This window comes from Ochlerotatus camptorhynchus, unplaced genomic scaffold (assembly GCF_037179485.1).
Source record: "Ochlerotatus camptorhynchus isolate MF236.1 unplaced genomic scaffold, CSIRO-AGI_Acam_v1.1 ptg000083l, whole genome shotgun sequence".
NCBI classification, from domain to species: Eukaryota; Metazoa; Arthropoda; class Insecta; order Diptera; family Culicidae; genus Ochlerotatus; species Ochlerotatus camptorhynchus.
In genome coordinates this window covers 1,476,613-1,490,155 of record NW_027040573.1, presented here as the reverse complement: position 1 = coordinate 1,490,155, position 13,543 = coordinate 1,476,613, and the positions used below count along the sequence as shown (strand labels likewise).

Below are 13,543 nucleotides of genomic sequence, written 5' to 3'. Positions count from 1 at the left end.
TGGTTTGCCTCGACGATGACTGTTAGCTCAAATGAGTGACCAAAGCAGAATTTTGAATATCGCCGTTTATTGTCGAGATTCTGCAGCACTGGTAGGTGTCGATCAAAAATGGTAAATTTATAAATGTACTGTAGCAAACCAGTACTGAAAACCATCACTGTCGGCAATACCTTTACTATTTATAGCCAGCAGGGTAAACAAAGAACGCTCGATTTTGGTCAAATTTATTGGGCGCTTAAGGGCTTTATTTACCTCCTGACAATGGGTAAAGGTATTTCCGAAGCCATCATTTACCGCAGATTATAATTTGTTTGAAACTATTTTCAAATCATTGTTGATTTTTTTTTCTAATCTCTTCCTCTGTGGCCTTTGTTTGTTCCATTTCCACTCACTAATGTGGCGATGGGTCATAAGGCCGAATACCAATAGACCTAATGGCTAATTAAGCCAATTATAATAGTTGTTCACTTTTCTTTTTACATATATACCATACCATCCAGGCTAAACGTACCACCTAAGCCAACGTTCTGATCCCTGTTTTTGATACCATTCAGGTTAAGTAAGGCCTGGTTGTCCTTTGCTGTAAGGTAGATTTACTACTTATGGCTATACGTTCCTATTATCAACCATCGATAAATTTAAGCAAACGTAAAACCTAGTTTCCAGATTTGCAATTACAAAACTGATGATGTACTGAAACATATTCCATACTATTTAAAAGGTAGCAAAACGTCACTATCATTTCAAGAACAACATGTGAAAAGGGCATACAAGCTTTTTGTAAACAAACATTCTTATGCCCTTTTCTCGCCACCCATATGACACCAACGCAAACCATCAACATCGCCGGATAGGGGAAGGTTTCTCCTTCCCGATGATGTTGTTAGCTTGCGTGGGCGACCCTCGGTTGGCGAGAAGAGGGCCTACAAAGGTTTGTTTACAAAAAGCTTGTATGCCCTTTTCTCATGTGGCTCTTGATGTTTCACATCATTTGCTGGTCGACCGTCACTTAAATTCATCAATATGACACTCAGGTCTTGCTCATCGTTTACTTTATAAATTGTGCATAACCCACAGGGGACCCGTGTACGCGTGTACTTAGTTTACAAATAACCCTGTATTTTTCATACGTTAGTATAGGACTGTCATCCGGTCACTATTATGGTGTGTTCCAATTATGGCTTATGGAAATTACATAGAAACGTATAGCCAAAAACTGGTACATCTACCTTACATAGAAGTCGTTTCCCTCCCACTCGGTCCATGGCTGCATGTATGTCACCAGCTAACGCTGTTTTCAGAGGCCCCGTAGGTCACATTCCACCTGACCAGTCCACCTTGTCCGCTGGGTGCCTCTTCGACTAGTTCCAGTGGGATTGTTTCCGAAAACCATTTGCAACGGGTTGTGGATCGACATTCTTACGACGTTTTCAGCCTATCGTAGTCGCCTGATTTGGGGCCTCCCTTAACTCAGTCAATAAAGGTGCATTTACAAAGCAAGACCATGCTGGAGGTGGCTGGGTTCGATTCCCGGTCCGATCTAGACATTTTTCGGTTTGGAATATTTCTCGACTTCCCTGGGCATTGAGTATGATTCTACTTACAATTATACTAATGCAAAACTGGTACAGGCATCGAAAGCTCTCAATTAATAAGTATGAAAGTGCATCTAGAACACTAAGTTTTTTGTTTCCTTGATTTGTTTTCCATACTGAGCACCTATGTTACCGACGCCAGGGAGGCAGCTCCCACACCTGGACCCTACCAATCGACCCATCAACTCATAAACCAGGGACCAACGGCTTTACTTCCCTTCCGAAGGAAGGTGTTATCAGAGATGTTATGCCTCAGAACATCCCGGCGGCGCCGACTGGGATTGAACCGAGGCCTGCTGGGCTGAGAGGTAATCGGCGTCGCTAAGAACACTAAGTAGAGAGCACGCAATAAACTAATGTGCGGTAAGCAATAAGCTTGAAATCCAATTTAGAAGAAGTAGAAGAAGTCGCCCGATTTCTACACAGCTAAAAAAAGTAGTGTAAATTTCCGTTACTATGATGCACATAAATGGAGCGTCATATATCATACAATTTTAGATTATAGATCGTGTAAATTAATGAGACATGTAATGCAATATCCCATATATTGTATAAAACTGTCCACTTTTGTTTGCAACATTTCTTGCAAGTTGCTAGTTTACGTGAAAAGGAAGTTTACATGTATGAATATTTGCATGCATGGATGTTTACATCGCCAGTAAAATTCAGAATTTTTTGGTGTGTATGGTATGGATCAAAGGTGGTTGTCCTGGCAACTGGAGTAATTCGCGGTTGATTTGCCTTCTCCACGTTCCATCTTCCAGCTGCACTCGACCGTAGGTCGTACGCAACAACTTCCATTCCAAAATACCGTCATCCTGGAACGGTATCAGAACGTTGACTCGGTATGATCCTCTTCTAATGGGAGATTTGTACCACTATAGTCAACTTCTTGCGACGGTGTTTAATCGCTCCGGTCATTCGGAGTTCAATGGAAGCACGATTCCCTATCACAATGCGTCATAGAATTTCTCTGCTGGTGTTATTATCGACGATCACCTGTGACCCAAATAAATCCACTTAAACCTTTTGGTAAATTTCTGTTGCTGATTATTCATAAATTGTATAAGTCAACTAATAAGCAGACGCCCTGCAAAAAATTTAATGGTGATCATGTGTCAAATGAAATGTATAAATGGTCATACATACTGTTTATGCATTCTTATAGGACCTATGTCGTTTGTGTTATGGAATGTATAAGGCTGATTTTTTTTTGGCAAAAATGTATATGTGAAACACATGAATAAAATATTTCATTTTCGTTTCGTGTAGTCTACCACCTGGGTTTCATCTCCATCAATTCAAACTCGTGGTGGGAGACTAACGTTCTTCTCTCTTGATTCTCTTTTCCTTATGTATTTCGTCTTCGATGCAGCGATTCCAGATTTACGGAAATCATACAATTCGCGCCTATTGGAGATTTTGCACCTCGTTAGACTTCGCACTTCGTACACAGTTATATCAACCGGTGAAAACTAACGATTTTAAATTGGCTCTCTACTTGACTAGCCTATTGGTCCCAAGCAAATCGTTTAACGTACTCCATTCTAGTCGAAACTCTAGTACTACACTATGTTTGTTTTGATTCGCTATGAAAGTTTGACAGATAAAATGAGGGGTTCGTGGATTTTTCTATGTTTCGAGGGGTGCATCGATTAGCTGGAGACCGAAGAGAGTACCAGGGCTGAGCTAAAAAGTTTAGCAAGTTTCATTGGGACCTTCTAGTCTTAGAGTAACCTCTATAGTAATATTTTCGCACTGGTCTTAAAATTTGAATATTGAACTGCTTAAAGCTTTCTTGAGCTTAATGCTTTAGTGAAGCTTGCCAATACTATTCTGAAACTGCTACTGTTTTTAAATAAGTAGGTTTTATAGTTTTCGGGCCTGTGTGAAAAAAATGCTGTGCAATTATTTATTACACCGGATTATAAAATGGTGCAATATGCGCAATACCTATCACACCTTCTAAAGCGATGTTAAACAGCACACAAGACAACCTTGCCGTAATTTTCTTCAAGATTCGAAGGGACTCGAGAGTGTCCCCGAAACTCGGACAACGCACATCACTGAATTCATCGTCACCTTGACCGAGCGCGTCAGTTTATCCCAGAAATCCATCATGCACAATCTACCATAATCTGGACTACTTTTCATTGTACTGCATCAGTATTGCTCCGTTTGAAAAAAGAAAGAGTAGCAAAACAAAAAGGAAAATTATGCTGATGTATGCAGGTGGTCAAGTAATTTCAATATCGGTAGCTTGCACAAAGTTTTATCGGTAGCAGTGTTCGGAAAAACTCAAAAACTCAAAACTCATGTATGAGTTTATGCACCTTTGAATTTTGCCTTGCAACATTTAACAGCGTAAAAATCCCGGATGAGGTTACAAGTGATCACTAGATATCGGTAGTCCTCTCCACAACACGAGTTCCCTTGCGTCAAGATGTATTCTAAATGAATTACGAGGGATGCTTCAAAGCTTCAATTAAGGAATGAAACCTATCGAGTCTAAAAAATATTATTTTGTTCCACCTTGCTTTTTTCCCAGATTGCACAATGCACAGGGAAGTATTTTGAACTGATTTGTGAAATAATAATTGGCCTTTCACTCAAAATTCAATATAGGGGAAATGGCTCTACTGTTGGCCTATGGGTCTAAGATTGGGCCCATCAGATAGATGAACGCGTCATTGGGATGGTACTAATGGATATTTTTGGTTGCTATTTTAAATTTAGTCGATTGCTGAATTTATGTATGGGCCCAAATTAGGGACACTTAGGCCGACATTACATACATTTCCCCTACCTATTATTTTTTTTCTGAATTTTAGACAAGTGGTGTCTTCGGAAAAGTTTTCGGATATGAAAAGCCCTTTCTTTTGACATTGCAGATCAATGATTGATCCCTCTAGGAGTGCGATTCAACATTTATTTTTTTCAAAAATTTCATATTCAGGATGGGTGTCTTCGGAAAAGTTTTAGAAGATATCAAGAAACTTTGCTGAAGACACTAGGTAGGGTAAACGCTCCTATAGTTGCGATGCGTTAGAAGCGTTAGGTTCCTATAGTAGTGTATTTTGTCTCCATGCACAATTATAGGAACCTAACGCTTCTAACGTACCCGCAACTATTGGAGCATTTCCCCTACCTATTTCTGCATCTCATTGAAATCTGGATCTGGATTCGTGGAAAATCTTAAATAATGGTTTTTAATTTAATATAATTATTGTCTATAAACTTCTACTGGTTTGAAATGTTCTAAAAAAGTTGTTCAAAACATCAATACACACATATTTGATGACTATTTTAGCACACTAGATCGCAAAATAGGTAAGTTTTTATTGATTTTGATGAGAAAACAAAATTTGTTGTCACTTAATTACGATTTACTACCATTTCCCACCACATCCTACGACAAAACCAATATAAATAGAACTGTTTTAGTGTGTTCCAAAAATTTAACATTTGTGGCAAAACCATTGGACGTTTTTTTGGAGAACCGCTTAAAAGTGATTTTTTCTCACATAAAATATGCTTTGAACCTCTACTGCTTCGAAGTAGTGTCCAAAATTGTTCTGAAATAGGCAAGTAGTTCTTATTTGTTTTTCAAAAAAGTATAAATGTTTGCCATTTGATAGCTATTTGCTATTAGAACATTTCAAACCAGTAGAAGTTTATAGAAAATAATAATAAAGTAAATGCTTTAATAAAGGGGTTTCCACGAAAAACGATCTATATTTCAATTAGATGAATAAATAGGACCTAGTGTCTTCAGCAAAGTTTCTTGCATCTTGACGATATCAATATATTCTAAAACTGAAGACACCGATCCTGAATACGAAATTTAAAATAAATTTTGTATCTTAGGGGGTTCAACCATTGATCTGTAAATTTCAAAATAAGGGGTTTTTCATATCCAGGAGCTTTCTCGAAGACATCGCTTGCCTAAAATGGAAGATTCACGAGATAATTACTGTTGACCGTCTTTCAACAGTTGTGGACCACTGTGCGACGTCGTCTTGACGGTAACAGGCAGAGGTGGAAATGTTGGCGACCGTGGCGATCGACATGGTTGGTAACTGGATGCAAGGAGCGAAGCGTAAGTGCTATTGGTCAGTAACTGTAAAACGGTGCAGCGGGCAGAAATCACCATCGAGGAGCACGCCATAGCATCGAAGCGCTTGTTGAAATACCTTCAACAGCCACGTCGAATATGCCTGTGAGATGGCTTCGATAGCTAGAATCATGCCGGCCAACTATGGTCCCAGCAGTAGCAAGAGACGTCTTCTGGCCAGTGTGTCGTCGTCGTCGGTATGGAGGTTCAGCCTGGGTTGCAGTGCTGGAAACGAAGCATAACAAAAAGAAACTGAGCAATGCGTTCCGGTACAGAACCATCTCGGCGGAAGTAGTATACGTTATCGCCGGAATGATCCCTATTGGCGGCACCCTAGCGGAGGACAGCGAGCGCTACAGGTGGAGAGAAGTCGGAAGAGTACGGAAAGTGGTGAGAGCGGAGTCGTTGGTAAGTGGCAACAGGAGTGGAACACGACAGAGAACGGAGATGTACCCATAGATTCTTTCGACCTGGGTGAACGGAGAAGTCAACTTCCACCTGACGCAGTTCCTGTCTGGCCACGGCTGTTTCAGGAAGTATTTGCATCGGTTCGGAAACGCAGCGTCACCCCTCTGTCCGGAGTGTGGCAACGTGGTCGAAACGCCCGAGCATGCCCGTCCTTAACGTGGAGAATGTCGTCGATGAAATTTGTCGAGAGGAGGGCACTTGGAATGCCGTCAATAGAGCAGTCACGGAGATTATGTCGGAACAACGCTGTTTTTCATAGATTTTCCGATTAAAGTCTTAAATAAAATCTAAATCTAAATATAATGATCAATGATGTCATGTTCTTGATTTCTAAATATTACTTAGATTGCTCTCATTTTGGTCGTTTTAACGGTTAAAAACATAATTGATATCAAAACATTTCTCAGTACACATCAAATGGTGTACTAGTTCAATTAAAGAAAAATTAAAACTCGGTTAGACGAGACTGAGAGAAAAATCGTTAAATTTTCAAAAATATTTCGAAAGAATAGCATAATGAATTCAATATTCGCAATCTAAATCAAATTACGATTTCAATTTAATATGTTGAAAGCAAAACATGTCTTCATTTTTATATTATTTTGATGCTCCACTTTGCTCGGGTTTCTATTCATAATTCTAGGATTTGACCGGTCAGCACTCGTGTTTATTTCAGTTACCGTGAGGACGTAATTTGTGATTAGCCCCGATCCCATTCATAATGGTATAATTATTTATGAACGGCCCTTATATTTGAAATGACGCTTCACATTCATCTAGTGATGGCCTATTTTATTCGAATAATCGATTAACGGACCGAAAAGTAAAATATTTGTAATCGGTTATGTCATGCCGATAAAAACATTAACGTCTTCAAAGGATCATCGTCCATCGTTTTGAATATGTGCTGTACCCTTTTTGGTGGAAAAATTACAGTACGGCGAACAAAAAATAATCGATTAGTTGTCGAGTAATTAAAAAATGGGACATCTCTGATTCTGTTGTGATTGTTTTGATAAAAAAAGTGCAAAATTTCATCTCTATCGAGAGGGCAGAATACCTTCAAAATTACCTTGCATACGGGTGGTATTCATTAGATGAAAGGGACCGTGAAAGAGGACACTAAAATAGAAAATTTTTCCTCCGACACTTTCATCTTAGTATTCTTCTTTGGTATTGCTAGCTTAGTATTCACTTAAGTTACCTCTATGGTTATAATTTCTGCTCACACAAAAATCCCAGAACTAGAACGCATTTTGGCCTCTTCCCAACGAAAAACTTTTCGTCACAAACCTTCTAATTATTATCACCTACTAATTCTTTGTCCACGGTAAATACCTAGTTATGGAATGACTGTTCTTCTGACATGGCTGGTGATTGCATAGTTATGAAATCAGTTCACAACGGTATTGATCAATGTTTGTCCTACCAATCCGAACGGATGGAGGAACCATAGGAGTTTTTTTTTCTGAAATGGATAAACAAATTCTCGGCCCATTAGCGGTATCAAGTGAGAAGAAACTCGAAGCGTGATGAGTGTTGTTTTCATTGTTACAAATGAATCGTTAATGTATAAAACTCACAGTGAGGCGCCGAATTTGGTTCACCAGAAATTTACTTATTAATTTGAGTCACCGTGGACAGCTCGAAAACTGGTCGCCATCAGCAAAAGTGCCTAACAGGCTCATCTAATTTACATTACCCGAGATCGCCATCATCGCTACACGCTAATTGATATGCGCGCAGTTTTCTGGCGGAGATGCGGGAACCAACTGAAAAACCACGTGATCCGCATTTGCGGAACGCAGTGGCCCGCGGTTGTCTGATGGACCGCGGAGATGTACGTCAATATGTTAATTGTATATTGTAAATAAAAGGTTTCACTGTCAACACAAAACGTGAATACAATGGTCTAGATTTTTAAGGGTTCAGCGAGAAAGACGAGCGCAGGACGAAATGAAGCACATTGAAGAACGTTAAAAAAAACATTGATGCGTTGTCCGGTCTCGCATTAGGATTTATGCTAATTGAGAAAAGAGCGAATGAAAACAGATCACAAGTCAAGCCATCGATCGGCAGTATGTAGGTACCGACATAATATGCGATTGGTTACAAAAGGGACCCATGCCAAAAGGAATGCTTGAAGGATATTACAACGAGGGGTCGTTAAATGAAGCAGACAATACCAGACTTTTGAAATATTAATTAACTCCAAATGAGTATTTTTATTTTTTTATAAAGATACCCATCATGAAACCTTCACAAGGTGTTTTTTAAGTTCTGTATATTGTCTAATTTTCTGAGAAAAAAAATCCGACTACTACATTGCAGAATCTGAATATGCAGTGACTTATTATAAACTCCGCATATATTTTATACAAAACTGCAAGAATATCTCAACTTAACTGGTTGGCGGTGGAAAATCATGAAAATACAAGCGACCATTTGCACCATACAGTTATTCTTAAGACCCCTTGGTATTTAATCCGAGCTACGACAGAAGCGAAGGGCTCTTTGATGAAAACGATCCAACCTCGATGCCAAACAAAAGGCGGAGGTGATAAGTGGCCAAGGGACAGAGGTAAATCAATAATTCCATCGTCACAACGAGCCACACTCGGCGTTCGCAGAAGCACCAGGAGGAAAGGGCTCACCACAACGGCATCCTCATCATCGTCATCTCAAATCCAAATGCGGTGCACCTTTTTAAGTAGACGAATTAACGATATATATCGGCGAGAGGCGGAGTGAATGAGAGACGACTAAGCTGGACCAACAATTGCTTGGATGGTGATGGTGGTGGTGGTGATGGCGATCGTTTGGTGGAGGGGGAAGTCTGGGGCAGAAATAATTTCCAACAAAAGAAATCCAATTATAATTTTGTTCATTTTCCTTTTGCACATACATACGTCCATCGATGGGTGTTTGTTTGTGTGATGTGGCTCAGCTTGTCGTTGTTGTTCGGTTGGGATTACTGGTGGGGTTTGATCGTTCCTATAAATTCGTATGGATGTGCCGTTATCTCTCTTCCATTCCACTCCTTTTTACTTCTTCGGCCATCAATTATCAAAAATAAATACTGAAACAAATCACAGCTAAAATATACCATCGCAGCAACTGAGACGGATGAAACATACGTCGGGAGGATCATGCTGGAGACGGTGACCACGGCGATCATCAATGAAAGCGTAAAGAGACGTGAGGTAGAGAATAAGATACGCATTATGTCTCCTCTCTTTTATCGACTCTTTTTGGCGCAAAAAATTGCTGCAGAGGTGGAAAACTTCACGAATGTGATCCATACAAAGAAAATCGCATCCTTTGGACACCTTAATTAGTGTTTAATTGCTCGTGAGCTAAAAAACAAAACAAAAATCATCAGTGGTTTGAAATTTGAAATGTTGATGCTACGAAATTAATTCAATGCATGATCGAATAGGATGTTCCCTCCGCTTTGGTCAGCGAGCATGTAGGGTTCGTTGTGCCAGTTTAGTCGAGGTACAGGTAGAGTAGGAGAGGGTAATTACCCATTTTATACGAGCAGTTGAAAATGAAGTTTCCTTCCACTCAAACTTCGAAATAAAACAATATTTTGAGATTCTTATAGAACCACGAGAAAAGTAGCCACAAAAAGATGCGTTTCATAATTAAATAGTAATCTGTTGGTCCAGTTTTTTAATTTTTTTTCTTTGATTTGTTTTCCGTCGATCTTGTTTTCCGTGCTGAGCACTAATGCTACCGACGCCAGGGAGGCAGCTCCCACATCTGGACCCTACCTATCGACCCATCAACTCATGAACCGGGGACCATATATTTAATATATTTAAAATCTGTATCTCGTGTTTATGACGAACTAGAGCGGGCAGAACCTGTTTTTGTTTTTCAGTGAATGTAATGTATATTCAATGAAAAACAATGGTTGGTTCTGTTCGCTTTTGGTCATCATTCATAAGAGATATAAATAGATTTAAAACATTGACAAAAGTTGTAACGCTTGCATAAAAAAAAGAAACAATTTTCGGATGAATGGAAAAAACGATAAAAGATACCTACCTATTAAAAAATAAAAAAAAAAACAATTTTTATTGATTCCTGTATTAATTTATGATTTTACAAAAATGACTCTACTCCCTGTCGGGAGTTTTGGCCATAGCCGTCGAAAAGAAAGATGTTGGCATATTCTTCAAATCTCTGGTCGCCTTATTGATCAGTTCCTTTTCAGTTTTCGCCACGAAATTGAAAATTTTTGAGCGAACCTGGGGCCCCTGGGGGGAGGGGGTTCTTGGGGACGTCTGAGATCTTCAAACGATCCATCTCCTCCAGCGACCGATGTGCGTAATGTGGCGAGACCAGATCCAGCCAGAACACCGCCCTTCGGGTGGTGTTTCTTAATAAAGGACGCAACTTCCGGTAAGTTCTTCGTGGTGTACACCTCTCCGTTAACCGCAAGCCCCGAAGAAAAGAAGAACGGCTCTGACATCCCCTCCTCAGTGATTGTCGGCCACAAGAGGACCTTCTTTGGGAACTTCGTGTGGGAGATGTACTCCACATCGCTGCTCACCTCCTTCCTGGGGGACGTGAAATAGCTGGTCCCCTCCCGAGCAAAGCTGGAGATCAAATTGAAATCAAAATTTGCTGTTATGATGTAACTTATTTTGAATATTCCAATTGATCTAATTTTGGTTGACTTAACGGTTAACACAGCAAAAATGAGAGCAAACTTTTACACTGTTGAATCAAATGGAAAATTAATGTTGCTTTCAACGAAATCAATTTGATTTCTAATTTTGCATTCATAATGTTTAACTGAATATGAGCCTGGCGTAAATCGTTAGCATCCATGCTTCTTACGCTGAAAGACTTGAGCTCAAATCTCACACCGGGCAAGTAACGAATGATCTAAAATGTGTTTAACAAATCAAATAAACAATAATCGTTAGCTTAAACTAATTTTAAACAAGACGTTAACTTCAAGTTAAGTTGCTTTAATTTAAAAAGTCTTAACTGCATAATGAAAACACAATATGATATCAGACTAATGTCGTGACAATTGGAATCAAAATGAGTTTTCATTATGATAGGAACTGCAAACTTTAATATCGATTTGCTTTCATTTTGTTAACCGACTTTGCTCGGGCTGCCACTCATTGCCGTTAAGCATCAGGTACGTCTCGTCGTTCATAATCACAACCACGTTGCGCTTCGCAGGGAAGACATCCTTGACGAGCACCTTCAGTCGCTGCTTTAGGGTGGCCGCTTGCGCTTCCGACACGGCCGGCCTCGACTTCCGCTTCCTCATGACCGACCTCCCGACCAAGGCGCGGAAGGATTTCACCACCTTGCCTTCCGTCTTCCGCTTCAGCGTTTGCTGCACCTTTCGGTCACGCAAAACCGTCGGACGGTCAGAACCCGGCTTGCGCTCGATGCTCTCACCATTCTCCAAGAGCGCCAGGATATTGTATATGGGCACTCGGCTGTATCCGGCCAACACAAAGTGTGCCACGATGACGGACTTCTTCGCTCCAGGGTGGAGTTCTCCAAGTAAAACAGACGATTTTTGGGGAAAATCGGTCCATAAACAAAACTAATAATTTATCGTAGAAACTTTTGCTTGAATTGTGTAAGAAAACGTGTTTGCAAACTAATCGTTATTATTTCGGTATGGATCGGAGATGTTTTCATGGAAAATTATGCATAGCAAGTTTGCACCAACAGGGAGAGGTTACCTCCTGCGGAGCTGCATTTTTCGGAAAATGGTGAATATGTGCGATTTCCACTTAAAATGAAAGTGGAAATTAAGTGAATTTGTTTTGGAAAGATTGCCTCATGCTGGTGATAATGGAGAAATGGTTGTATAAGACGCCAAAATTCAATAAATGTTCATTTTGGCCATTTTTAGGCAAACATATTGATACTCACAATTTTCGACGGAAAACGCAACGGAACTTGATTTACTCAACACGCACCATACTATGAATTGATGCTAGATGATTTCAAAGTGATAACAAGATGATAAATCATCTTTATTTTGAGTAATTGAGCAATTTACTTCTGTTTACACCATATTTACGATGCAGCATTGATGGAGCCGTGAAATGAAATTAATATATCTTATGAAAGTTCATCTGGAAAAGTGAAAGATGTACATCAGTCTGATCGTGAAAACGTTTTCTTCTTCAATTCGAATGTTATATTGGAAGGATTTTACACAGGCTTGATGAAAATTATGATGCCAGAATCCTAGCGACTGATACAGTAGCGCTGCGCTTGAGTGAAGGTGGAAGTAACGCATAGAAAAATGAGCAAATACACAAACCTTTCTTCTGAGGATGTAATCTATACTATCAAATTCGTTCGAAACATTTACCTTTGAGCGGCAGATGACGCAAGTTGCGAGTCTTCTTGATATGTTGTCTTCGATTTAATGCTAATTTTCACGAATTTTATATGCAGTCTGTCAACATTATCATCATCATGCAGTGGCGACATGTGCGTTGACCTTTTACGGCAATCTCTCAATAGCCTACTTATATTTATTGACGATTCACCGGTGGACCCACGACCAGGTGGCAGTTTAATCGCATGAAAAATCGGTGAACTTTGTCTCTATTTTTTAATGCAATCGCTAATATCAAAATCTACAGAAGCTTCATAGCATTTCCGGAATTCTGTTGATGAAAAAAATTAGAGGCAAATGAATATAAACGAATGCCTGAAATGAAGGTGAATGATTTTCCATGCCTGCTCACATCCAAATCATTGTAACTAGATTTTTGAGGCAATAATTTGAAGGATGTGGAGGGACGGTTTAAAGCCGGTTCAGAGACTAGTAGTGATAGGTTTATTTCCTTTAAATTACGTTATAATTGCTTGTCTTTTGACAGATACGCGTATTTCGTCTACTACTTGCAGACTTCATCAGTGCCAAGTACTCAACACCACCAGTGGAAAGTTTTCCACCCATATGATATAAAAATGTGTAGTCTACGGCATAATGTTCCTTATACTGTTCTAGAAATTTCGTTCAAACATAGTTTTCGTGTAGATTTCATAGGTTAGGTTAGGTTATCTTTATTAGCGAGACTTTCAGCCAGAGGCTGGTTAATCTCTTGACGTAGATTCCATAGATTGAGAGGTAAAAATCAGAAAAGAGGCCGTTATAGCTAAAATTCACAAGACATCAGAGCCAATAAAAATTTCAATTAGATTGATAGAACATAGTTACATTGCTTTTCAATGACGACCGATGACTGTTTCATTGATAGATGATATTTTTAGAAATATGAATCCTCAGTAGACGTGTTTTTTATCAAAGGCATGTGTCACTCGAGCCATCCCAAACGTTCATTTTTTTTAATAAATTGCT

General features: G+C 39.5%; 1 long non-coding RNA gene across 1 annotated transcript in view; it reads right to left on the bottom strand.

The window, feature by feature from the left end:
- LOC135698202 (uncharacterized) overlaps positions 1-13,543 on the bottom strand; it is a 139,188-nt gene that overhangs the window by 40,024 nt on the left and 85,621 nt on the right. The gene's annotated exons all lie outside the window — the stretch shown is intronic.